This window comes from Balaenoptera physalus, assembly GCF_965194825.1.
Source record: "Balaenoptera physalus genome assembly, chromosome: 10".
Taxonomy (NCBI): domain Eukaryota; kingdom Metazoa; phylum Chordata; class Mammalia; order Artiodactyla; family Balaenopteridae; genus Balaenoptera; species Balaenoptera physalus.
Genome location: NC_138889.1, coordinates 11,975,625 through 12,002,227, shown reverse-complemented (window position 1 = coordinate 12,002,227; position 26,603 = coordinate 11,975,625). Strand labels below are relative to the sequence as shown.

General features: G+C 41.9%; 1 long non-coding RNA gene across 1 annotated transcript in view; it reads left to right on the top strand.

Annotated features, from left to right (window-relative positions):
• The window catches only part of LOC309637027, a 32,606-nt gene extending 6,005 nt beyond the window's left edge, over positions 1-26,601 (top strand). Inside the window, exons 2-3 of the long non-coding RNA XR_014250378.1 lie at positions 368-9,300; positions 25,194-26,601. This is a non-coding gene — a long non-coding RNA (uncharacterized lncRNA). The remainder of the gene's footprint in view (positions 1-367; positions 9,301-25,193) is intronic.
• Positions 26,602-26,603: the final 2 nt, after the last annotated feature.

The window sequence follows — 26,603 nt, the reverse complement described above, 5'->3', positions numbered from 1 at the left end:
TATTAAGTAGGGTTCCCAGGGGCCTGGTGTAGATTAAGCTCCTTCTTTCATGTTATAAATTAAAACAGAAGAAATCTAGTCCACTAGTCCTCCAGGCAAATGCTTGATTGTTCTTTGTAGGAATCCCCTGACATATCAGATTAGGTGGGTTTGGAGGGAGTGAATCATCTGGAGATTTATCTAGGCACGTAGAGTAAAGTAATGAGCAGAAAGGTGCTCAAGGGAGCTGCTGGGAAAGAATTATGCCAAGAACACAGAGAATATGAGAGGGAGGAGGAAGACGGGGCAGGCAAAAGGCTGTGAAAGGTTACGTTAACTCATCCCTATTGTGTGCCCGCTTTCCTTTTATATCTTTCTCAATGATAAGATGAAAAGAATTGATTGAGCCTGAGATACCAGCCACAGGCACTCACATCCTGGCTTCTCTTTGCTATCAAAAGTGGCGTGGTGTGAAGGATGACTTCTTTTGAAGAAATGTCTTCTCTTCCTCGGACCACTCAGCTCTGGGTGGGAAAGGATATCTACCCAGGGAGTCACAGCAGGTGAGTGGGAACTGGTAGCCCGTGACTGCCCCTGTGTTCATGGCAGGGAAGACGGAGTTTATCTCCAGCCTAGAAACTGTCTTTGGACAACTCACTTTTTCTTTTTATGCCTCAGTTTTCTCACCCGTAAAATAAAGGCAGGGACGTTCCTTACTTTGGGGACTGTTATTGGGATATGTCTCTCCCTTAATCACTTTGAACTTTACGGAAGGGAAAGTTCTCGTGCAGTTCTTTCTTTACTATCCAGGTTAACGACTGTCTCCACCCTGTGTTCCTTGGCTGGCCCCCTTCTCATCATCTACCTTTGGGAATATTGCTAAACAGGTTTTTCCTCTGCTATTTCTCTTATACTCTCAGAAATTTCCTCATTTCAAAGAAAACTGAACTTGATGTCTGAAGAAGTGGGGAGTTAATTTCTCTTTCCTTCCACTTACTGTGGGTGTAGTACATATGACTTGGTCTCATTGAACTGCCTTTTCCTCATCTATAAATTGGGACAATCTCAAGAACCTTACAGGATTGTTGAGAGTAAGAGGTGTGAATGCAGTTTGTGAACTGTAAAGGGCTGCTCAAAGGCCAGGTACTAGACCTGACAGTTAATTGAGCAAAACTATTATTCAGAGTCATCAAACCAGGAAGTCTTTGTTTTTAGGGGCTTTATGACATTATCTTGGCTGGTCCCTTGATTCTGTGCTTCCTGACTCTCCCTGACTCGGACACAAAGTTTTCAGGTGGGACGCTGGAGTGCACTGGAGATGCCCAATAACCTGAATCTCTTACCCTTTCTGATGGAGTCCCAATCACTTACACAGTGTCAATGCCCTTGCACATTTAAGGCTGAAAATGGAGGCGAGAATGAGACTCTCTGGGCAGGGTTCATAAGTTTTCTCCTTTGCTCCAATAACATCTTAAACCCACTTTTATTATAATATTTATTACCGTGACTTATAATTATTTGTTTACCTGTTTGTCTCTCCCACTGGACAATGAACTCTAAGGGAATATGGATCACTTGCTTGTAATGTCCAGAACACAGTACAGTGTCCAGTGCAGAGCAAATGTCCAATACTAAATGAAGCATTACTGCTGGACTTTTCTCTCTCCCTTCCTTACTCATAACCCACGAGCACCCCTGCGGCACTGGCAATTTGGCCATGCCTTGTGTTCTGCCTGAACTCCAGCCCCAGCTGCTCCCAGAAATCTGATCATCCTCTAAATTGTAATCACAACCTTTCACCTGACACTGTTCAAGACCCCACGTGGAGTACACGGCCCCAGGGTTGAGTTCCATTAGCCTGTATGATCTGCTATTTGCATGTTTTTAAGGAAACTGGTGGAAGTGCTACATATGTGCAAAAAGGAGAGAAGAGGAAAAATAGAGGGGAAAAAAAAACCAAAACAGGCTCAGAGAACAGGGAGAGCTGTAGAGGGAATGTTTTGGCATTTGCTTGGCTATAAGAAGGCTAAGTGAAATCTATGAAAATAAAAACTCTATGGGTAAAAGTTAGCTTGCCTGAGAGACTAATGTTTCCCAAAGTACACTGCACAGAAACGAGTTCTATTGATGTTCCTATGTATTAACTTTAAAAAGTGTTCCACGTTCAAATAAGTTTATGAAGCAGTGTTATATAAAGTTAAATAGGTTTCTTTCCCCTAGAACACCTAATAGCCTTTTATATGACAATGTAGCTTAGACATCTTCGAGAAGAAATAGTCACACTGCTTTGAACAATTTTTTGATCATCCTTAATTGAAGAATTCCATAGGATCAAATGTTTCTTGGAATACATTTTGGGAAATGCTGCCACAGAGATACATATTTGAATTTTAAGATACTTGATAATTGGTTCCAAGGTAACATGCAGTAATATGGACCTAATGGTAATGCAATTAGGTAGATTCTTGCCTGATTAAACCACTGTCTTCAAAGGGTTTGATTAATAGAAGGCTGGCAAGCTGGGCGTATTTTTTCTAGTTGCCTGCTTCCAGACTGTTCATGTCCCTACCCTGGTCAACCCGTTCATAACCACAGAATTTTATACTTTGCTTCAAAGAAACTATTGCTAAAAACAGAAGCTTATATGACAAACAATAGTCTGTAACATCCAAGGATTCTGGTTGTTTTCAAAGTCAGTATGAGTTAATGTACAAGATGGTTACTGAAACATACACCTAACCAAATGCTAAATCGATAGTTATTTAGTGTCACCAGTTCAGGGGAGACAACAATCCAATTGCCTTGTGCCCTTTTGGACCCCACATTTTAGTGGATACAATCATAAACAAAAGTGTCTCTATGGGAAAATAACCAAGTCAGTGATGGGTTTGGTGGCCATACAGTGGAATAAAAAGTCAAAGAAATTGAGAATGTTGACCCTCAAGAAGAAGCAGCTTAGCGGAAGGATATGATGTCTATTTTTAAATGTTTGAAGAGTTGCACAAGCAAAGGGGAGTGTTATGGGCTGAACTGTGTCCTCCTTCCCAAATTCATATGTTGAAGATCTAACTCCCATAACCTCAGAATGGGACTGTCTTTGCACATAAGGTCTTTCAAAAAGTAAAGTTAAAATGAGGTCATTAGGGTGGGCCCTAACTCAACATTACTGGCGTCCCTATAAGAAGAGGAGATTAGGACACAGACCCACATGCAGAGAAGAAAGACCAGGTGAAGACACAGGGAGAAAGAAGATGGTATCTACAAGCCAAGGGAAGAGTCCTCAGGAGAAACAACCCTGCTGACACCTTGATTTCAGACTTCTAGTTCCCAGAATTGTGAGAAAATAAATTTCTGTTGTTTAAGCCTCCCGATCAGTGGTGCTTTGTTACGACAGCCCTGGCAAACTAACACAGGGAGTGTACCAAATTCATTAGATGGTAGACTTCTTAAGGAGGAAGCTTTGTTCTACATGTCTTTGTATGGAATCTTGTCACATAAGAGGGAGCCAGGAACATGCTCGATAAATGCATGCTGAATGGAGGAACAGAGTTATTCTCTGGGTTAGCAGAGGAAGAGTTAAGACCAACGCATGGAGCAGCCAGTGTGAAGACCTGTGGCTCAACCATGGCGTGGGTGGTTTGCAAGGTAGTGAGCTCCCCAGTCATTGGAAGTGTTCATTAGGAGACTTCCTGACTAGCTGTTAGGTCTGTTGCAGAAGAGACACCTGAACTGGTAAGAGGGCTCCTAGAAGACCCTGGAAGTCTTTTCCATGGATCTCTGGTTCTCTGGAAGTAGAAAGGAACTTCCTAACACTCAGACGATTAACCAGGCATGATTGCCTTCCAGTAGCACCCAAAGATGGCCAACGCCTACAATCAGCATCTTCCAGAGGCTGTGAGAGTCCTGGATTAAGGGGGAACTTGTGAACCACTTATTGGTGTGTGACTTTTGATGCGTCCTTGTACACCGTATATGAGCAAATCTAATTCTAATCAGGTTCAGTGTTTTAAAACAAAGGCAAAATAAATGGACAAGTATGAGTGCTGGATGGCAGGATCTTGATGTGGCAGCAGGAAAACGTATATGGAATGAAATCTTCCAGCCTGTGAACTTGGGCGTGAATGGCCTGAATATTGCCAGAGGACATCCAGAAGGCAGTGGGCATTTGTACAAGCTTTCCTCTTTATCATTCTTATAATCATTGGATGCTCCTGATCTATTCTTCTGTGGATCTAGCCTCAGATGTTGATCAAATAGATGCTTGCCTACAAGATGAGGCTTGAGAAGAAGCGGAAATGGTCTCTTTTGTCTCTAAACACCTCCTTTACCAATCTACCAGCAGCTTCATTGGAGACGATCTTTTCCAAAAGATATTATCTCTATTAGCATGAAATCCCTCATATTTGCACAGTACTTTTCTGTTTACTAAGCTCCCTCACATTCATTATCTGTGATCCTTCATCCATCCGTGGCTTTTTTCATCTCCATGAATGCATCATGCTTTCTGTGGCACAGAACCTTCCCATGTTCTTTTCCCTCTTGGCTAATGTACCCTTCCAAGTACCCGTACAGCTCTTTCATAGCCGTCATCACACCTGAGGATGCTCTGTTCTTCCTGTAGGCTTTAAGTTCCACGAGGGCGGGAACGAAGCCTGCTTTGCTATCTGCTCCATCTTGAAGCCTGGTGTCATCTCCGGCACAAAATGAACACTAACTAAAGTTTCTTTGAATAAATGAATGAGTATGAATGGCCTTTACTTTTATAATGACATCACATAACCCTGTGATGTTATTATCATTCTTATATTACTTATAAGTTTGGGGAAAACTAAGTGGTTGACCCAAAATTTCACAGATTACACAGATACCCCTTGTATCACAGCTATCTCTATTGGTAACATGAGTTTATGTTCTTCAGGACATTAATAGTCTTGATGTTGACCTGGATGAAATGGAGCTGAAAGAATGGGGGTATTTCTAGATGATAAAAAGAAAATATTATCATTTGGCCTGTGCACACTGCTAAATTTATTTTTTAGGTGATACTATGATGCAGGGTAGGATGGCTTCCTGAGGATTCTTAACCCGCACCTACTTACAGTCAAGACTGATGCAAAGTTTGTTTATCCACAGGGGTGAATGGTGCGGGCATTGCCATCCTGGATCTGCAGTATGTGTAGACACTGTCTGACATATAATTAAGCCGATTAGAAATTAGACCCTTAGAACTGTACATGCAGGTGTGGGGATTCAGGAACAAGGAAGAGAGTGGGGGGAAGAGGAGCGAGAAGGTGGCAGCAATCACGGGCAAAGAAGTATGACAGTCTGCCTGGGCCATGTGGCTGACACCCCGCCTGACGCTTGTTTTGACTTTTCTCTTACTGCACAACCGGTGCATGCAGATGACTTTACATCTCATAGCAAAATGTGCGACATCAACGTGCTAAGCAAATGCAAACAAAAATATGCTTTCCTCACTCCAAACAAATCTCTCACACATCGCAATGATGCGGTGGCATGGCGAGAGACGGGAGACCCAGGCCCTCAGGAACCAGATCTGCTCATTGTTTAAACCACTCTCTGGGATCCACAGAAATGCACTGGGAGACCAATGTCAGCCATGTTGGATGACTTGCTATTATTTGGACGTGGCCTGCACTTCGATTTCACTCATTCATGCATGCGTGAAAGCATGGTCTGTCCGACTCACTCAACATTTATCAGGCACCTACTGTGATCCAGGCAGGGCCAGGCACTAGAGGAGGGGCTATGAAGGACACAGGGGTGAGCCCTCTGTATAGCCTGTCTTCTAGGAGCTCCTAGTTTCTCTGCTTTTGCTCACGCATGGCCCTCAGCCTGGGATGGAGCTCACTCTGCTTTCTCCTCATGGAAATCCCTCCCATTCCTGAAGGGCCAGTTTGGGAGCCCTTCCTTTCACTTCTTCACCATGCCTTCCCACAGTGCCTTCCCACAGTGAGAATGAATCACTTTTTCCAGTGCTCCAAAAGCACTCTGCTTCTACTCTGTCTGAAGTTCCACAGTCGGTATTTGATCCAAGTGCTGGCTGTCACCTTATTTCTCCTGCCTTTATTTCTCCTGCCCCCCACCTCCCCAAAGCTTGTAGGACCAGATCTTCCCTAGTTCTGGGAGAATTCTAACAGGAGGAGGAAGTCTATTAGTGGCCTAAACCTCATAAAAGGGAGCTTTATAATTAAGTTTGTAATTTTTGCATTGAAAATCTCTTCTGGCTCAAACATAGCTGCAGGGCTCCAATGTGCTTTTCTCAAAACTCCGTAATGAACTAGAATGATGACAAGGAATTATGCTTCCTTCTTCTCCAGGGCAGCACAGCGTGGTGGCTAGGAGTGTGGAATTCGAAGCCCAGATCTGGTGGACTTCAAATCCTCACTCTGCCATTTGTTAAATGTGTTACTTTGGGGAAGTTATTTAATATATTTGTGCCTAGGTTTCCTCATCTTTAAAATGGGGATAGTAATAGAACATATTTTATAGGGTCGGTGTGAGGATTAAATGTGTTAATACCTGCAATTACATATGTGGAACACTGCATGGCACTTTACACACCTGTTCAAGAGATGCTAGGTATTAGTTATTACTCTCCAAATAAAATAATTCCTACCTTGAGTTTACTGTGGCATTGCATCACTGATGTTTCTTTCTAATCATACGTAAGGCTTTGAGGCTCAATTTTGCAAAAAGCCACTGCTGAGAATAGATGCTTCAAATCCTTCTAGTATTTTTGAAGAGTGAGTCATTCGGAGTTAGATCCTGGAACTTGAGTTTCAATATTTTTACCATGATTAGGTGTCTTCCCTGGGAGAAGTTACTCAGGCCTTCCTAATCTTCTATTTCCTCAACATAAAAAGGAGAGGTAATCATACGCCCCTCACAGAGTTGCTGTGATGATTGAATGAATGTTGTGAGGTTGAATTAAGTAAATAACATATGGAATTGTCTAGCATCCTGTGTGACAGTCTTAATAAATGTTTGTTTCATTCTTTTGTTAAAAAAACTAAATGATACACCTGGGAGGAGCCCTGAGTATTTGATGGTGCCGAATGAGCATTGTGGCTTTCCATGTGCGGGTGTGATCTCACACACACACACACACACACACACACACACACACACACACACACAGGTGTGGATACAGATCTCAAGGCATTTAATCCTCACAATAGCCCTGTGCGGTAGTACCATTAGGACCCCTTTTCTAGGATGGGGAAGCAGATGAGGGCAGCTTTTCCTGCCAGGGCTGCTGCTTTGCATGTGCTTCTTGGTCTTTGCACACATCTATTCTGGTAGCAGTTTCATTTTCCTTGAGGACTGAGCCTTCTCCCCAAAACCCAGCTGTTGGCAGGCCTCTGCTGTTGCCTCACTCGCCACAGCATTCTTCTCCCTGGGGTAGACTTGGCGTGTTGAGCTTTTGTGTGGAATGGGCTGATCTCATGACCTCATCCTTTGCCCTGCCCTCCCCTTCCAAGTGCCCACTGGGCTGTGTCTCTGGTGCTAAGCGTTTCTTGAGCCAAGCTCTTAGACCGTAGTGTCTTCGGCAGTCTGGCTACCTTCCGCAGAGTCTGCCTCTGCTACCAAACTGGTTTTCCTCCTGTGTTTCCTGCCCTAAAGGACATTCGGACCTGGTCCCTCCTAGCCTTTGAGGTGCATGTTGCTTGCTGGGCTCCCAAGGTGTTGCAGGCCATGTGGGGTGACTGACAAAGTGTCTGCGTTCTCTCTTCTGGGGGCTGGCTGGGGCTCTATTTTGTGCACTAGTGAAGCAGAAGTGACCCAAATCATCTGAAGGTCCTTAATTCCATGAATAAAGCTATATTCAGAAGGAGATTGTCATGTAAAGGAGAGGAGCATCATGTTTGGGGAACGAGTGACCATGGCAATTGTGAGCACAGGAAATCATTGAGTTTTGCATCTGGGTCCTTCAGGAGGCTGGCTTTGTCGTATGATCGCCCTGTCGGTGGGAAATATGAGAGGCACGTGCTGTGACGCCACCTGAGGGCTAATGAATGTGGATTGTCAAGCGACACGAGAATCCCTGGTCAAGGACACTGGCTCTCGCTAGAGAACCGCTGTGGGGACCGTCCAGGAGAGATGCAAATGACCGGTTTGAAGCTTTTTCTGTATTTAGTGACCACACTCTTATTGCCTTTGGACAATGAAATCCACACGTCTTTTGTACAGTGGTTGATTTGAGTGATAATCCACATGGTGAAGAGATGGGGTAACTTTTTTTTTTTTTAACATCTTTATTGGAGTATAATTGCTTTACAATGGTGTGTTCGTTTCTGCTGTATAACAAAGTGAATCAGCTATACATATACATATATACCCATAAGAGAGGGTACCTTTCTAAACGGCGTAAGAGATGCGCAAGGGTAAGCAACTTGGACAAAATGGCAGCAGGTACACAGGGCTAGTGGTGCATGGCTTCAGCAGCCAGCTAAGCAGTCTTCTGCCAAGACCCTCACCTTTGGCCGCACAGAGGCCCCCTCACTGGGTGAGAGCAAAGGGCAGCATCCTGACCATTCGTTCCGCGGTCTCTAGCCTGACCAAGGGGCGCCAATTAGGTCCAGTCGTGATGGAAGTGGGAGGGGACTTTGTCTCTAGGCCTTTGACCCTTGGAGTGGCTCCATCTGTGTCAGAGGCCAGAGGGCTGGAGAGTGGCGGCTACGCTCTACCTCATCTGGCCATAGCCAGCCCTGTGTGCGGTGACTATTCTATTCCTTTGCCTGATACCCTAAGGTCCTGCAGATCTACGGGGCTGACAATGCCCTCTTGCCTCCCCCAGATATAGACCTTTACTCCATTGATCATTTCAGAAGGTGGATGTTTGGTGGTCGGGGGAAGAAAGATAAAATATAAACACTAGCTATTGGTCCAATGTCTGTTTTGCTTTAAAAGTTAGTATTTCTATTGGTAAAGGGTGGCAAATGCCAGCCTCACCACCCACCTCCAAGGCCTGCCTTTTTCTCACTGCGGGATACAATGAAGTAATTCATAAGAGGCATTGCAGATAAATACTGAAATCTCATTTATCAGGGTTCTTCCAGGGCTCCCAGCTAGTTTAAAATCTAACAAGCTTGCTAAATGTTGGGGCCCCGAAAGTACCCTAAACATATTCATCAACTTCCAGAGATTAAAATCAGTGCGCTTTAGAAAGAAAAAAAACAAAACAAAACAAAACCAGAAAATGCCAGCTGCCTTTGCAAACAGCGCATTGGAAAAGGAACATAATTGCGTCCTTTCCCTCTATGTCCAGGAACTTCGACCGCTACTGTGCTACATCAGGTATGTAATGAAAGACAAATGACAAGAAATCTAAACAGAAGAGGGGAGCTGAAGTAACTGTAGTTTTTTATGTTTGGGAGAGGCTGAGAGAGAAAAGGAGCATTGTATCTCGGATTAACAGAACTGCAGGATTTCATTAATGACGGCCCAGCTTTTTAGCAAAAGGAAGATAGTTAGGGCAGTAAAAGAGAACATGACTACAATATGCTCTGCTAATTGGAAATGTATATTATCTTCAGGCGATGTGTGTGTGGGGAGGGGGACTGGGGAGGATGAGAAGAGACCCGTATTGAGAGGCCGGCAGGGAAGAACTGGACGTAGAGCGCCCCAGGTTGGGCTGTACCAACGGGGCAGTTAAGGGGCCCTTTCTTGCAGATATGAACGCCAGTGCCCAGAGCCCTCCCTCCCCCATTCCCTTTTAATTCAGTGGCTACGTAGGGGCTTCTTTGATGGCAGCTTTGAAGTTGGTGGCTTTGAGATTACTCTTCCTCTGTGACCTTGACCACCAGCCATGAGGTTAAGGGGGGAAGGGGAGGGGAGGAGGAAGGCGCTAGAGTTGGAAAAAGGAAAGGAAGGAGAGGGGAGGGGAGGCAAGGCCGCCCTAAGACATTTCTGCAGCATTCCACGACGTTTCTGATCACTCTGCAAAGTTGAAATATGATTGCAGCCTTTGCACCGGGGAAGGAAAGAAACCATTTAAATGAAAAAGTAGCTGCCTTAGCAGGTCAAGCACATAGTTACATTAATGTCGTGTAGAACAATAAATCAACTTCGATCTCCAATTGAAAAAATGCTAATTTAGCTCAGCGATTCACTGATTGTACTTTCCTCTGATAGAAATCTTTTCTTTTATTTAATGCGAAGCCTTGATTTGACAGCCTCCTCTAATGGTGCTTGCAGACTCTCAGCATTTCAGTGGAATTCTGATCATGGTTTTAATATTCCGTGCAGCTCTGCCCCCTCTGATTTCACGCTCACACATTAACGAGAGCTGACACTGGAGATTAGACTCAGACAGCTGGAATGCCAGGTCTTTGTTGCAGCGTGGACAGGAGCCAACGTCGTTCAACCACAGCCAAGAGGGACCTGGGAAAGTCTTCTTAAGAAGGAGGGGAAGGCGGGGTGGGGGGCTTGCGGGAGGGTGGGAGAGGGGGATGGAGGCCCGAAAGAGAGGCAAGGTAGTTTCTGAAGGGCCTAGGAAAAGACATATTTGCAGAAAGCCCTTTTGTCTCTGAAATGCACATTTGAATCCATTTTGATTTATTTCGAGGAAGTGGATCGTTACAGGGAAATCCCAAATTGTTTGCAGTGTTTTTCTGTAAACTCTGAAAACACAAGTGTGATACACGGGATAGAAATGGCTCCCTGCTTCAGCTGCTCACTAGCTTGTCTAAGAAACAATGGTGATTACGAGCCGGAGGAAGAGTGCTTACATAAGGAAATGTGTTCCCCCTTTGCCTTAAAAAAAAAAAAAAATCACTTAGTTCTAGGTGAATAGATGGGGAAATAAAACTAGATTTATGAGCCTAGGCTGCCTGCTCAACTAGTGACTACCCAGGCAAGAAAGGAAGTCTCGTAGCCTAACTGCCTTGATCCTAATAAATGGTTTCCTGATACCAGAAATCAAATAAAGATCCCTAGTTTCATCTAAACCATGAAGCAGCTTGTGCTCAGAGAGTGTCCACATTGCAGAGGAAAAGGCAGGGTGCTGCCTGAAACAGTGGCACAACTTTCTCCAAAAGCAAATGACAGATGATCAAAGTTGCAAAGATGGCACATTAATACTATGCCAAAAAAAAAAAATTGTTTCTGCTCCCGGGGGAAACCAATTGAGTAGAAATAACAAATGTCCTTCTTGCTAACTGTATCATTAATAATAATCATACTTTGCATTTTTATGGGATACCAGGATTCTAGAGTCCTTTATAAATATGCATAGGGGAAGGCTGAAGAAGAGAGGTGAATGTACCCATTCCCAATGTTTGGATGAGGGGACTGAGGACCAGGGCCCTGCAGGGGCTTACTGGGAATGAAACAGCAAACAACTCACAAAGCCGCATGCTGCAGCCGGCAGGAAGCCATCCAGGCACTTTCTCTGACACCCACTGCTCTTTGCTATGAGTATAGCTTTAGTTTGGGGATGAGATGAGCTGGACCATCTTGTATCACTTTGGCCTATTGTTCTTTTTGCCCTTCTGCCTGGTCTTGGTTGGATCACCGCCACTGACATAGGTTTATTCATTCAACTAGTATTTATTGAGCCCTGAACTAGGCAACATTTTGATTAAAAAGAAGTATGAGTTAGGATGAAGATATATATTACATGCATCCCTAATATTTTAATAAAAATGCAGAGGTCATGTCACAGTGGTTAAGAGCAGAGCTTATAACACAGCATGTATCACAGTAATTAAGAACAAGTCAGACAAATTTGTACATGAATCTCAGGTTTTCTCTACTGGCTTCGTGACCTTTAGGAAGGTCACTTCTCTCTAAACCTAAGTTTTCTTGTCTATAAAATGGGGATTAAAGTGAAAGAACCCTTAACACACACACACACACACACACACACACACACACACACACACACTGCTCAGTCATAATAAACGCTCAGTAAGTTCTGCTTATTTTTATGGCACACATTAGAATAGACAATCCTTATGGCCTTCAACGTACTCTCCTTGATAGATGTATGCTTATTTCCAAGATAATGAGAAATTGCTCAAAGCATTTTTGGAACTCTTCTTTAGAATCGTGTGTAGACACTCTTGGCACTCTCTCTTAAATATCTTCAAATGTGGCACCTCTTCATCTTCAGAGGGTGGATTTGTTGTGGGAAGCTACTAAAAAAGTTGCCCTGAAGCTGTGTCCCATGAATATCGTGGGCAATCAAGCTGGGAGAATATTGTTTTGGAAATAATGTGCCTATAAAGGAATTAGATTGGTTTTCTTGTATGGCATATAAACTGAATCTGACCACAATTCCAAGAGGCCAAGAAGCGTCTTGAGCAAATTCAGCCATTTAAAAATATACATGTAGCCTCCCAAGGAGAGGACTTAGAAGGAATCGCAGATCGTGATACATTTGTGGGGAAGAGAGTAAAACATTATTTCATGGTCACATTTTATAACAGCCTTCCCTGAAATAGCTGATAGTGCCTGGCAGAAGAGAAGGACATGCCCATGAGTTCTTCAGACTATGCAAAATCTGAGGCTCATTTCTCTCGACTTGGCCCTTTTAGCTTATGTACAGCTTTAGCCCAGGGTCAATTTCCTCATTTATTCAGAACTGATTAAGCACCTACTGGGCTTCTGGCTAGGTACTAAGGGTTAAAGTTTACTAAATCAAGCTCCCTACCTCAAGGGCCTCACAGTCTAATAGGGAAAGCAAACACATAGTTGCAGTACAGAGAGGTGAGTGCTGTCACAGAGGGACATGTCAGGCGTGGGTAGAACGTGGAGGGCCTTGATATACGTCATGCTCAGTGTGTGGATGTATCTTAGAGGTGATTGGGAGCCATTGATGGTTAAAGCTAGGAAGTAACATGATCCCATTTCCCTTTCCCTTTTCTTCTATCTATCCTTATCCCAATGCCCGGCCTCCATGTCTTAAGAACTGACCCAATCTTAGACTACCTATCTTAGCCCTGAGCACAGCTGAAACACCATTGTGCTTTTTCGTGATCTTTCTCCCTTATTAAGGGGCTCTTTGGCAGAGAGAGAGGGGAAATCTTTCCTGAGTCCTGCTTCCAGGAAGATTTAGGATGTGTGATTTATTATAATTTCAATTGTAAAAGGTTTGGGTTTGGCTTAAAGAGTTGTTGTGTTTTTTGGGTTTTTTTTTCAACTTACAATGTCTGAGTCTGTTCCAAGGGCTGTAAACCATGGCAGCTTCCAGTGGCCCCAGATAGCATCCCCCATAGTCACATTACTTACAAGTGGTAATAAATGGCTTTGACCAAAGGGGAGAGTAGATTAGCTGAACAGAATGCTTAAGTGCCAAAAGATGGGGCACACTGCTTCTGGTGGTTAGATATCATTGATCATATCAGTAGCAATACTGCATATATAGAATATGCTGGAAGTCAAGGAGCCTGGGGTGGTTTTATTTCTACCTCATTGCTTTGCCTCCGTGACACAGAGGCAGGAGTACCACTCGTGCCAACACACTGTCATTGAAAAAGATCCATTTGTTCAGTGTGTGCAATTCTCCTGACTCCGTGTGTTCACTCTGGGTCAGAGCACCTAGAAGTATCTAAATGAGATGTAGGAGACTGCAACTGTCTCCTGGGATCTGAATTGTCTAGTGGCTTCGGCGTGTTTGAACCATTCTGAATGGTCATGATAATAGCGTCTCTTAGAAGACTGACTCTGAACCTCAGTATCGTACCACACACGAGTTTCAGGTGGGTTATAAGCATAGTACTTGTGGATAATTTGCTCAAGTTTGTAGAAAATTTAATTGGAAAATATCGAAGGAGGTTATCTCTAGAATGCCGCCTCATCATGTCCTTTCTAGTATGCTTTCTGAAATGGAAGAGAAAAGTGTGGTTATAGGGAATTAGAGAATCTCTGAATCGCCCCCAAAGAGAGTGCCATATATGCTAATTTATGTCCATGTCATGTGTGTCCCAACGGAAAAAAGGTTGAGAACTACTATGCTGGAAAATGACATTTGGTGTAAACACGGGCACATCATGTATGCAATTCAAATGGAGTTTACTCATTGTGAGATGAGAAAAGACTACATAATGATGATGTCTTTCAGTAACTGGGTTTCAAGGTGTGTTTTTTGAGACCGGTATTTGCTGTAGGATCCAGAAGAACAGGGTACATGCCAAGTAGTCTATTTGTCCCAGTATTGTGTAATCCTTAGTTATCCTAATTAGGCCTGCAGATCTTCCCATTGCTTCTGCTTGTCTCTGAGCAGTTCCTGGGATTATGAGGGATTATAGTAGAGGTTATGGAGGTCATGAGTATAGGGAATCGAAATTTGTTGAACATCTACTATGTGTTGGTAGTATATATATTAAATACATATATAATGTAATCCTCACAATCCTACAAGGTTTTATACCCATTTCACAAATAAGGTTTCTGAGACACTAAGAAACCTACATAACTGGGCCTCTAAAGTCAAATCCTAGAACTAACAGGAATAATTTGAATCCAGATCTTTCTGAAACTCCAAATCCTTGCTTCTTTTCTGAGCGTGTGCCTCTCATAGGGTTGCTGGGCATGGGAGGGCACACATATTCTCAGTGGTTCCCTTGTAGGACATGAGGGTAGGATTGGGCCCAGTATAAAGTTCAAAGGCTTGGGATCAATTTCAATAATTAGGGCCAAGTAGGGCTCATCCATGACAGCATCTAATGGAATACATAGGTCGAACCATGTGAGAGTGCCAATACTTGACCATTTTTTGTCTATAAAAATGGAAACTTTATATGATTCAACCTAATAAAAGTGGTATCAGCAGTGCTGAGCACAGTTAATATGTTTTTCTCACACATAGGATTGAAAAATCTGGCTATTAAAATGGAAACAGAAAAGGGTCATTCACTTTGGCTCCCAAAGTTATATATCTGTGGCTCCAAGTCATCTGAATGGGGTAACCCAGCTTGAGACTTGTGGCATCTGCAGAAGCAAGCCTCCTACAGTGAGAAAGAAGGGGAGAGGTAACCTCTACCCCTCTCATGTCATCACAGGCTCTAGGATATGAGGTGTAGCCCCTCATGTCCTTTCCAGGATACTTTCTGAAGTGGGAGACAAAAGTGTGGTTAGAAAAGTGTGCAACTAAAATCACCTGCCTGGCTCTCCAGCCCTGTATCCCTCTATACTTCAAGGAAGGCTAGTGACCCACTGTTATGGACTGAATTATGTTCCTCAAAAAGATATGTCCCCAATAGTGCAGAATGTGACCTTATTTGGAAATAGGGCTGCTGCAGACCTAATTAGTTAGGGTGAAGTCAGACTGGAGCAGAGTGGGCCCTTTATCCAATATGGCTGGTGTCCTTCAAAAGAGAAGAGACACACAGGGAGAAGATGTGACAACACTGAGGTATCCGCAAGCCAAGGATTGCCAAGGATTGCAGACAAACACCAGGAACCAGGAGAGGCAAGGAAGGAGTGTCCCCTACAAATTTCAGAGGAAGTATGGTCCTGCTGATACCTTGACTTTGGACGTCTAACCTCTAGAACTGTGAGATCATAAATCTCTGTCATTAAGTCCTCCAGTTTGTGGTACTCTGTTGTGGCAGCCCTAGCAAACTGTGACGCTCACCTGTTAGACTGTCTATGTATCCCCTTCTCCTGCTGTCAGTCAAGATGATTAAGAAAATAAAATTATTATATAAAAAGACAAATCCTAGATTTCAGAAAACAGGGCTCACTAGACTTATTTCTAGACTGTTCTAAAGAGTTTCTTTTTTTTTTTCTGAACCTTAAGTTTGAGGGCTACATATGCAGACTGGTGTCTTCTTAGCAGGAGGTTTTCATTCAATTTATGACAATCAATCTACATGTTAAATTTACTCTGAGCCTAAGTCATGGCCTAATGAATTCTGAACAAATGTGCTGCTTTCCCACTGAACGACAAGGTAAGGAAAGTCAGTGAGGTCTTCTCTGGCAACTGTGATTGGCCTTCACACCATCAGCAATTAATTCATGTTAAATTGAAAATGTTATTGGGGAGGCACACTATTTTATGCTATTATCATCATTGGCAGCTAATCCAGGATTCACTCATCAGGTTAGTCAATCATTAGCTGGACCCAGACCCAAGATGGTCACAAATAGACTCACCCAGTATTTACTGAGTATCTGCCATATATATCAGACCCTGGTCCAAAGACTTTGAATGATTTCATTGACTCTGCACCACAATTCCAACACATAGTTATGTCCATTAAAACATGACAAAAATAAGACTCAGAGAGGTGAAATGACCTGCCCAGAGTCACACCGCTAGTAAGAGCGAAATGGTGAGCTTTGGACACAAAGATCAGACATGGGGATGGCAGAGAGAACAGCTCCCAAGAAGTACCTCACCGGGAGGGTTTGAGAAAATCAAGGAGCACGGAGAATAGTGGGGACCAGGAAGTGGTACTCAAAACCACTGGGCATGAGGGAGGAGGTCTAGAGTAGACCCTCCCCCGCCCCCGCCCCCCATAGCTGTGGTCATCAGAGGTCTGAACTTGGAGGCAGAAGGTCTGCTGTTCAGCTCTACCATTTACGGGCCTTCTGTCCATGAGCTAGAAACTGAATTTCTGGCCTCCCTGGCCTCATTGTTTTAAACTGCAAGATGGGAACAACTATACCTTTGTCCTTGGGGTGTTCTGAGGTTTGCCCACGATAATGCACATACAAATATACAGCAGTTGTTAGGTAATCAGTAAAATTTAGCTTTCCGTCCCCTTCCCCAATTACATCCTGGGCTGGCCCAGAGCTAAAGTCAGGTCTTTCTGAGAAACTCTATGACGCAATGTGCTATTACAAACTTGATTTTTCAAAAACAGCCACTTTGTTTTCTTTTTTTAAATGATAAATAAAATATTCTCAAAGAAAATCATTGATTTAGTCATCAGATATTGTTTCTACAGTTACCAAAATTCTACATATACCAAGCATGGCTGGATCAGACACGAGGAATTCGAAGATACTGCCTGCCCTGAGAAATAGTCTTTATCCCTTCACTGAAGAACTATAAGGATTTATATTTTTTAATAGTCTTTCCTGATATATATCTCTATGCATACACAATCATAGGGAAGGTATGCTTTTGTTTCAATTGTTTCTTATCATTATTTTCTGAATACTTTACCTGTGTGGGGAAAGTCATGCTTCAGCCTCAGGGCCTTTGCACTTCCCCTGTATATCCTCATGGCTTGCTGCTTAACTTGCCTCAGGTCTCTAATCAAATGTCACTTTATCAGACACCTTATCAGAGAGGCTGCCCTGAACACTTGTCTAAAATACTCTCTTACTACCCCTTGTCTTTCTCTTCCCTTACCATTGCAAATTGACCCTTAGATTGTTCATTACCTAATATTATCTCATAGGTGTGTTTACTTATTTATGTATCATCTCCCGTATCCAGCCCCTTGCCCTGGCCGCTAGAATGTAATCAGCATGAGGGGCAAGGCTGCATTTTGTTCTGACATATCCCTAAGACCTACAACAGTGACAGGCCTATTGTAAGTACTCAAGAGAAGTTCCATGTTCAACATTTCTACTGACTATATAATAAATCACATAGTTTCCCTTGAGTTTCCAGAGCCACAAAACATTTGCTAATGAGCCTCCCCCAGCTTTATTCACTTTACACTTCCCTCACTATGCAGTAAACATATGGGCAAACTTTATGTTTATATATTTTGGTAAGGATTGCTCTGTCTTCCCTCCCCACCCTCGAGCCCTTGCCCTGATCCCAGAGTGTGTGCCCCTGTATCCCTGAGAGCAGGCATGTCCCATAGCATCTCCTGGAGGATGGCCCCTGTTTCTCTCCATCTAGATCTCCAGTTCCAGAATGCATACACGAGGGATCTAAAGCCAATTTTGCTGACTGGCCTGTATTTGCAGTGCGCCCAAATTCCTCACTAATAGCTATAAATGTGCAAAGGAAGGAAAAGTGAAACATTTGATGTGCAATGAATCAAAATTGACCTGGCCTACATTTTGGCGTCCTTCCTGACACCCACCTGAGACCTCCCACCTTGCTATCATTATCTCTCATTAGAAATGACTCAGGAAGCACAAGGTAAGCAGTTCTAGGATGCTGATTGGATTTGTGGGGCTGTATTGATAACAAGCCGCATTTCTCCCTCTCCCTCTCCCTCTCTCTGACTGGCTGTGTAGCAGGACCTTTGGAGAGAAATGTTTAGTGGTTAGCAAGAAAGTAATTAGGTCCAGAATTGCACATCAGCAACACTTCTCTATTTTCAAATGGCCAGCACCGAGGATTTTACAATTTATACCTCGGTGCTAAATTAGATCAGGTGTCTTAGCTTCTTAGTTTCAGAGTTTGTTTTTGTTTATTTTTGTTTGTTTTTTTTTAATATAATTCAAGGTTCTTTCATACGACCAGGACACTACTGGAGGCAGTCACTGTTCTTAGTTCCATTCCTCTCCTTTCAGGAATTTTCTATGTATAAATAAGCGTGTATGTACACTATTCTTTTTTCCCCCTCTGCAAATGGATGCATACACACTATTCCACACATCACTTTCTGCTCTGCAATTTGTCTTACGGATCTTTCTTCAATATACACAGAGAGATGACCCCACTTTAAAACCACTACCTAGTATTCACTTCCATGAATGTATCATATTTTATTTTACCAAGCCCCTATCAAGGGATATTTAATTTGTTCCCATTTTTTTGCAATTACAAACAATGTAATAAATCATTTCACACATGTGCAAGTATATCACCAGGAAAAATTTATAGAGGTGGAATTTCTAGGTCAAAGGATGTGGACTGTTTACATTTTGATAGATCATTACAGACGCCCCTCTGTAGACAATCTGACAACAAACCCTCCCATACAATTTGGGCAAACACACAAGACCGACTCCTTCCTCGCACTGTCACCAGCCTTTTCATCTTTGACAGTCTAATTGGCAAACATATTATTTCATGGTTTCCACTTGCATTTCTCATGTGTTTAAACACTATTTATATTTCTGTGGATTGTCAGTTCATGACTTAAGTCTAATACTGTTCTGGGTTATTGGTCATAGGACTTTTAACAAGGAAGTCTGTATGTATTAAAGAGACAAGCCCTTTGGAATATGGGAATATTTTCCCCTGGTTTGTCAATCTTTAAATTTTATTTATATTTCATTTACCATGCCAAAAAGTGGAGTTAGATGTAACACTTCTCCATTCTGAGACTTGTAACACTTCTCCATTCTGAGACTTTAAAAATTTTTTTATTTTATATTGGAGCATAGTTGATTAACAATGTTGTGTTAGTTTCAGGTGTACAGCAAAGTGATTCAGTAATTTGTCAAGCAGCAAGAGATAACTAATACATGTATCTTCCTGAACTGTCCTATTGTCATAATTTTTTCAATTGATCCTTTTATGTTACTTAAGGATTGCGATATTGTCTGCAGGTAATGATAATGGTGTGATTTTTAAAAAATCACTTTATTGTTTCCCCATCAAGCCTGATGCCAGATTTATGAATTCATGAATTTTAAAATTTTTAAATTCATGAATTTTATTATGCTAAGGAAATCTATTCATTGAGTCCCATTTTATTAAGTGTTTTAAAAATCAATAATGATGTTGAACTTTGTCAATTTCCTTTACAATACTTAAGAGTATTATCTTATGATTTTTATGCTGAATTATATTTAACAGGGTTGCATTTTTGCATTAATATTCATAAGTGAGAGTGATCTTATTTTGCTATCTATTGCTTGTGAAATATTGGCTAAGTCTGAAGTTATTGTGACCTACTTGATGTTTCTGTAATCAACAGAAGTGGAAGCTTTTCTCACTTTTTCTATGTCCTGCAGCAGTATAAATCAGCGTAGGCAAACTTTTTCCATAAAGGGCCAGACAGTAAGTATATTATGCTTTGTGGGCTGGATGGTCTCAGTCCCCAAATATTCAACTTACCAGTGTAGTGGGAAAGCATATACAAATGAGTGTGACTGTATTCCAATAAAACTTTATTTATGAAAAGAAGAGGCGGGTTGGATTTGGCCCATGGACCATAGTTTGCCAAACCTTGGTATAAATCAGTTTTCTCGAACTTTAACGTGCATGCAATCTCCAAGGAACCTTGTTAAAACCAGATTTTCCTTCAGCAGGTTTGCAGTGGAACCTGAGAGTGCATGTCTCACTAGCTCCCAGGTGATGCCCATATGCTGGTCCTCAACCACTCCGAATCACAAGGCTTTAAATAACATTGAAACCGTCTGTTTTTAAAGTTTGGTCGAATTCATTTGTGAAAATATCTAGGCCTAAGTTCTTTCAAATTTGTCTGTATTTTATGAATATTGGTAGTTTTAGACTTTTGATCTCTTCAGGGGTTAGCTTTGGCAATTTATGGTTTCCTAGAAAAGTATCCATTTCAACTACGTTCTCATATTTGTCTGCAAAGAGCTGAGCAAAGTCGTTTTTAAAGATTATTTTCTTCTCTATTTGTGGTTATTTCTTTATTCTTATTTCTTCTTTTATATACCTGTGCTTTGATTAGCCAATGTTTTATCTGTTTTATTTTACTTTTTTAAAGGTCTATTTTTGAAAAATTAAAATATAGTTGATTTACAATATTATATTAGTTTCGGGTGTACAACATAGTGATTCAATATTTTTTTATAGATTATACTCCATTTAAAGTTATTATAAAATATTAGCTATATTCCCTGTGCTGTACAATATATCCCTGTATCTTATTTATTTTATACATAGTAGTTTATACCTCTTAATCCCCTACCCCTATCTTACCCCTTCCCCTATTATTTCAAAAAGATACATGCACCCCAATGTTCATACCAACATTCTGTACAATAGCCAAGATATGGAAGCAACCTAAGTGTCCATGAACAGACAAGTGGATAAAGAAGATGTGAAATATTACTCAGCCATCAACAAGAATGAAATTTTGCCATTTGCAACAACATGGATGGACCTGGAGGGTAATATGCTTAGTGAAATGCCAGACAGAGAAAGACAAGTACTGTATGTTAAAGGTCTTGAGTATATTTATTTATTCTACCCTGTCTGGTTTTCCTTTTTAATTTCTGCTTTTATTTTTGTTTTCTTCTGGATTACTTTTTTTCCCTGACTTCTTGAGTTTCATACTTAATTCAATCTTTAAAAATCTTTCTTTTATTAATGTAAACAATATTAAACCATGACTATTTCACTGAGCTTTGCTCTAACTGTATCACATAGAGTTTGGTATTATTATTTTCTACATAGGTATCAATTCTTACCTTGATTTCCTCCTTGACTCAAGAATTATTTAAAGTTTCTGAATTTCTTAGATGGTAGGTTTCTTTTTTCCTAGTTTTAATTTTATTACATTTTTGATCAAAGAATGTTGTCTGTAATATCCTCTCTTGATCTATCATTAACTCAGAGAGGCCTAATAAGTCCCTTTCTACTGATGAGTTTCTAGTAATTTCTGTGGACTTTGCTTCCTGAATTTTGAAGCTGCATTATTTAGTGCACAGAGAGTCAGCAGAATTCTTCATTGTGGATTGTAGCTCTTGATGTGTCCTCTTCAATGTGTTTAGAGCCTTTCAGGTAACGGTTAGTGTATGACCATTTCCCTTATCCTAGTCTTTCTTAGCTTTCCTTAGCTGTATCTATTTTTGATGAGGCTTACCTATAGGCCTTGGGGAATTCTGGCTTCTGAAAGAAGTGAATCAAGCTCCCTAGCTCTGACAGATGTTTGCCAACTTGATCTGACTCCTGGTGTGGCAAGGCAGTCAAAGTATTTCTTAATATCCACTCCCTACTCCCCAACCTCAGTCATCCCCATTGGCCCAGACTATACAACTGTCCTTCTGTCTCAATTTCCCTTCCAACCTCAGCTCAAAGTCTGACCATGCCTCACACCACATTTGCTTGGCTAGAGCCCCTGGGTCTTAACAGCTTGCTGCATTGGCCTGGCCTGTTGGACTGACCTCCTGCAATAACATTGCCAACAAAACTTTGAGAAGTACCTCAATTTCTTCTCGAGCTTGTGCTGCCTGTTAAGATGGACCACTCTCTGTCCTCAGTGTGATACCTGCATGACACACACCTGAGCTGTCCATTCCCTCTGAATACAACAGACCCACCACTTGCTCTTTCTGGGGCTAGCTGTGGCAGCCAGGCCACATCACCAGGTCCTGGAGCTTCTCTTCACCTCTCTTATCCACATTGTTTGAGCTTCTCACTTCATGACTGCAGCTGTCTCCAGAGGAAAATCTAAGTGATACGGATATCTAAGTGATTATCCCTTTCCTAGATTTTGACTAAAAATTCTTGTATCTGGCAAATATGTTCTGGGGATATTGTTTCTTATACTTTCCTACAAAATTCACCTGTCACAGTAAAATCTTCTCATATGACCTGTAGGAGACTGTTGTCATTAGCCTTAGTAAATTAGGTCTTTTTGACTCTTCAATTAATTATAATCTTTACTTCTATCTTAATCATAACCTTATTTATCTCTCCTCAAAGAGCAAAAGAGACTAGCAAAGTATTAATTTCCCTCCCCAAAATAACAAAATTGCAACAATGATAATAATAATGGCTAACACTCTCTGAACACTTTATTGTGTAGTTTCTATGTAAATACAGAGATCTCAGTTAATTCTCACTGCAATCTTATCATGTAAATGATATAATTGTTATTATTATTATCATCAACCTCCTCCTCCTCCTCATCATCTTCATTTTATAGATTAGGAAACTTAAATAAATTGAGTAAGAAATTTAAGATTATATAAGTTCAAAGTGGTGCTACAGAAAGGACACCAGGTCTGTGTAACTCCAGAGACTACACCTTTATCCATTATACTATGTTGTTTACTAGCCAATTTTCCCCAAAGCCAAGTAGATTATATATGTTTTATTGATTAGTAAGTTTATGCTCTGTGATGGATTCCATATCATAATCAGCAAAATTTACTGGTCTTTTTCCCAGGTTTTATTCCAAGAATCAAAGTAACAATTTATCAGTCATAGGGCACAGCAGATGTTTTAAATAACCATTTTATACATTTATTCTTGAATTTTTTAAAAGCCCTTCGATTAACATAATTGTATTAATTCATGTTCAGAAGATCTTATAGACTCAACATTATTTCATCTATTACCTTTGAACTACCTCTCTTAAACGACAGTGAATTAGAATAAGTTATGCTAGCTGCTGTAATAAATAACCTTCCAAGCTCCAAAGGTTTAAAAAATAAAAATGTAGTTTTGCTCATGTGGATTCAAATCAGATGTGCTTGTCAGGCAAACTTCCAATCTCTCATTTAGGGACCTGGGCTCCTTTCTCTTATGGCTCCACCCTCTACTAAGTCCTTGAATCATCTCCAATCAGTATTTCCATTCAGTAGAGGAAAAAGGGTGTGGAAGAAGTTTTTTATGGGGCAGGCCTAGAAAGGGAGGCTATCTCTTCTGTACCTTTCATTTGCCAGAACTCAGATTCACAGCCCCAAGTAGCTATAAAGGGGGTTAAGAAATGTAGCCTGTAGCTCTGTGCCCAGAGGGAGAAGGAAATCTGCTCTATGCGCACAGCGGGCTCATCCAGACAGTCTGGGATCTCACTAGCTTATTCGGAATGGATAACATAGAATCCATTCAGATTTTATTGTCTACTTTCCATTCCAAGATCTTTGCATGACCACCACTTCAATTTCTGAACTGAATTCTTCTTTTAAATGCGTGCGCTGGTTTTAAAGATGCGTTTATACCTTCTTTGACTCTCTTTTGCTTAAGAGGTCGACCTTCCTTCCCCTCCCCCTGAGTGTAGGCTGCACTTAGTGACTCACTTCTGGTGAGTCAAACAGAGTAGAAATCATGAGATGTCACTTCTAATATTAGGTTATAAAAAGATTGTGGATTCTCTCTTGGGCGCACTTCCAAACCCCCCCCAACCCTCCCTTTGAGTCACTTGTTCTGAGAGGAGTCAGCTGCCCTGTCCTGAGCAGCAATGGTGTGAGGACACTCGGGCGGCCTATAGAGAACTGTGAGGGCTGCCAGCAAGCATGTGAGTGATGTGAGAAGTGGATCCTTCCCCACTCGAGCTTAGAGTTAACTGTGACCCCAGCCAATACCAGGACTTCAACTCACAAGAGACTCACAGCTAAATTGCTCCTGGATTTCTGAACTACATCAACTGTGAGATAATGTCTACTGTTTTAAGCTTCTGAGTTTGCAATAATTTGTGACATGCAATAGATGACTAACATAATGCAGTTTTAAAACTTGTTGTATTTTAGCGCCTTCTATGCTGTCATGTGGGTTTACAGACATTCTTCCAGAGAGAGTATGATGATACTTAAACTTTACTGTTATTTATGTGACTATCTCTCAGAGCTGATGCTCACTATTGGCTATTGGTTCTGGGATTATGTAACCTGTCCTGGGATCCATGTGTTAGTGCAGCTGCCGGATGTATGCGGAGAATGTTTCTCTGCCTGCTGTGTGCAAAGCCTGCTCTCTCTCTCAGAGAGGTGTGCCACGCTGGAGAAGAGTGGTGTTGATTTTTACCTTTGAGCATGTTATTCTCTGGGATTTCATCACACACTTAGGGAACTCCAATCTCTTCTACTTTGGTTTTACCTGTGTCTCCCATGACCCCATAAAGCCCAATTCATTCATCCTCTTGATTAAGGAGAATCACAAAGATGAGAGAATCCGTTCTGATTCTGGCCTTTGGGTATGGGGGTAACTGCCATTTTTCTATCACATTCTATTAGCAAGCAGTTTGTTTCAGTTCTCACATTTAGGCTTCATATCAGCCATGAGAGGCCCATATTCATTGCATCTGTTTTATAGATGCAGCAAGGTAGAGAGCTATGATGTGGGGCAGGCAGAATTTGATTGCAAGTCTGTGACTCCAAATCTCATGCTGTGTCATGAAGTCTTCTAGAGCTTGATAGGCACACGCCTCCCTTGTCTTATAGGGACAGAAGTTATTACATACTCTATACCAGAAAAGAATTTTCCAATCAAAACTCCAATGGTTACCTCTGTATGTAGAGCTGAAACTTCTGTAAACCCACTGATGGAAGCCTGGCAGGGGCTGAACAACTTGAACTTGGTCTTTTCTTTTTTAAAATATAATTACCCTCTAAATTTCTACTTACGAGTCTCTTAGGGTTTTTGCCTTAAAAGAGATCTCAAAGATGATAGAATATATCTCCTTTAGTTTACAGATACATTTATTACCTGGCCTCGCTTCTGGAATTAAAAAGTCATCTCTTTCTTCCTCAGCCCAAGGAGACCTGAGCCACTCTGAAAAGGGAGCTGAGGGCCAGACATAGGCTGTAGGGAGAGCCAAATGGGGCTGTCTGTAGAAGTGCATGCTGCGTTTCACTTCTTAAAGTCCTTCTGGTCTCAAAATGACAGTGTCCAAATACTACTCTTGGTTATAGGATACCATAGCTCATACTCAATGCATATTCTCAATTTCCCCTGGCATTAGAAGGGCACGTGACTACCCAGTCAACAGGAGAGATTCCTGATTCCATGATGAGCTGTGAAAAGCCATATGAGGACAGCTCAGCACAGCTCACTGGCTCCTCATTCTGTGAATGAACTTGAGCTTGGGCGCACACCCCATGCTTGGAGACAGGGCATTAACGCATCCGCTCTAAATACTCATTTGCATGCAGAATACACTTAGAATGATTTTTAGCTGAGAAAAAAAAAAGAACCAATACATACTTAATGATGCTCAATAGCACTAAATATATTAGTATTGATCTCTGAAGAAAACACCTATTGACTCAGATTTCCGGTCCCTTGACTTGTATTGTCTACCAACTCCAGCAGGTTTCCTTGCCCTATGTAATGGCTAGCTCCAAAATCTTCAGCTCAGAATAAGACCCCAAAGTATTTCTTCTTAAATGAGCATTCTGTTGAAGTCAGAAAATGGTGGAAAAGCCCAAAGCGGAGATAGGGACTAAGATGGCCTTCTGCCTTGAATGGAGCTATCAGACCTGGGAAGCAACAATTTTTAGCCTCTGTGCTAGACGCTGGACCGTGCCTGCAGGGGGTCTGCTGTGCGCAGGGCATTGTGTTGGAATTCCATGAGCAGAATTCTGAAGAAGGACTGAAAGGAGGAACTGTGGGGTGATTGCCCTAGTTGACCACAGGGAATTAGGTGGATGACTCAATAATTTTTCTTTTCTGGGTATGGTGGGATGAACCGGACACAATTCCTAATGCCTCAGGAACTCTGCCCTGGCACCCAAGCTAGGTGGGCTGATGCACAAACCCATTAGCCAGAGTGGTAATGTTGTGACTATCCTCTGAGGTCTTTAGAAATTGTTTTAGAATTTTAGTATTATTATGACATGTTCCCATTCCCTTTGATTGTTTCTAATTTGCTCTGATTCTGAGTTTCTGCCAGACTCCGAATGCCTTCTCTGACAAAATCTGACTTTTGCGGCAGCCACAGAGACTTGCTGCTCAGACCTGCCTTTAAGAGAATCACTGTGAGGACAGCATCTGCCTGACAACCTCCAGATGCCGCACCTTTGGACCCTCTGCAGTGTTGGTGCCAAGGCCACAGTCTCTACGAGGTGCTCCCAGCCAGTGACCGATCACGGGAGGT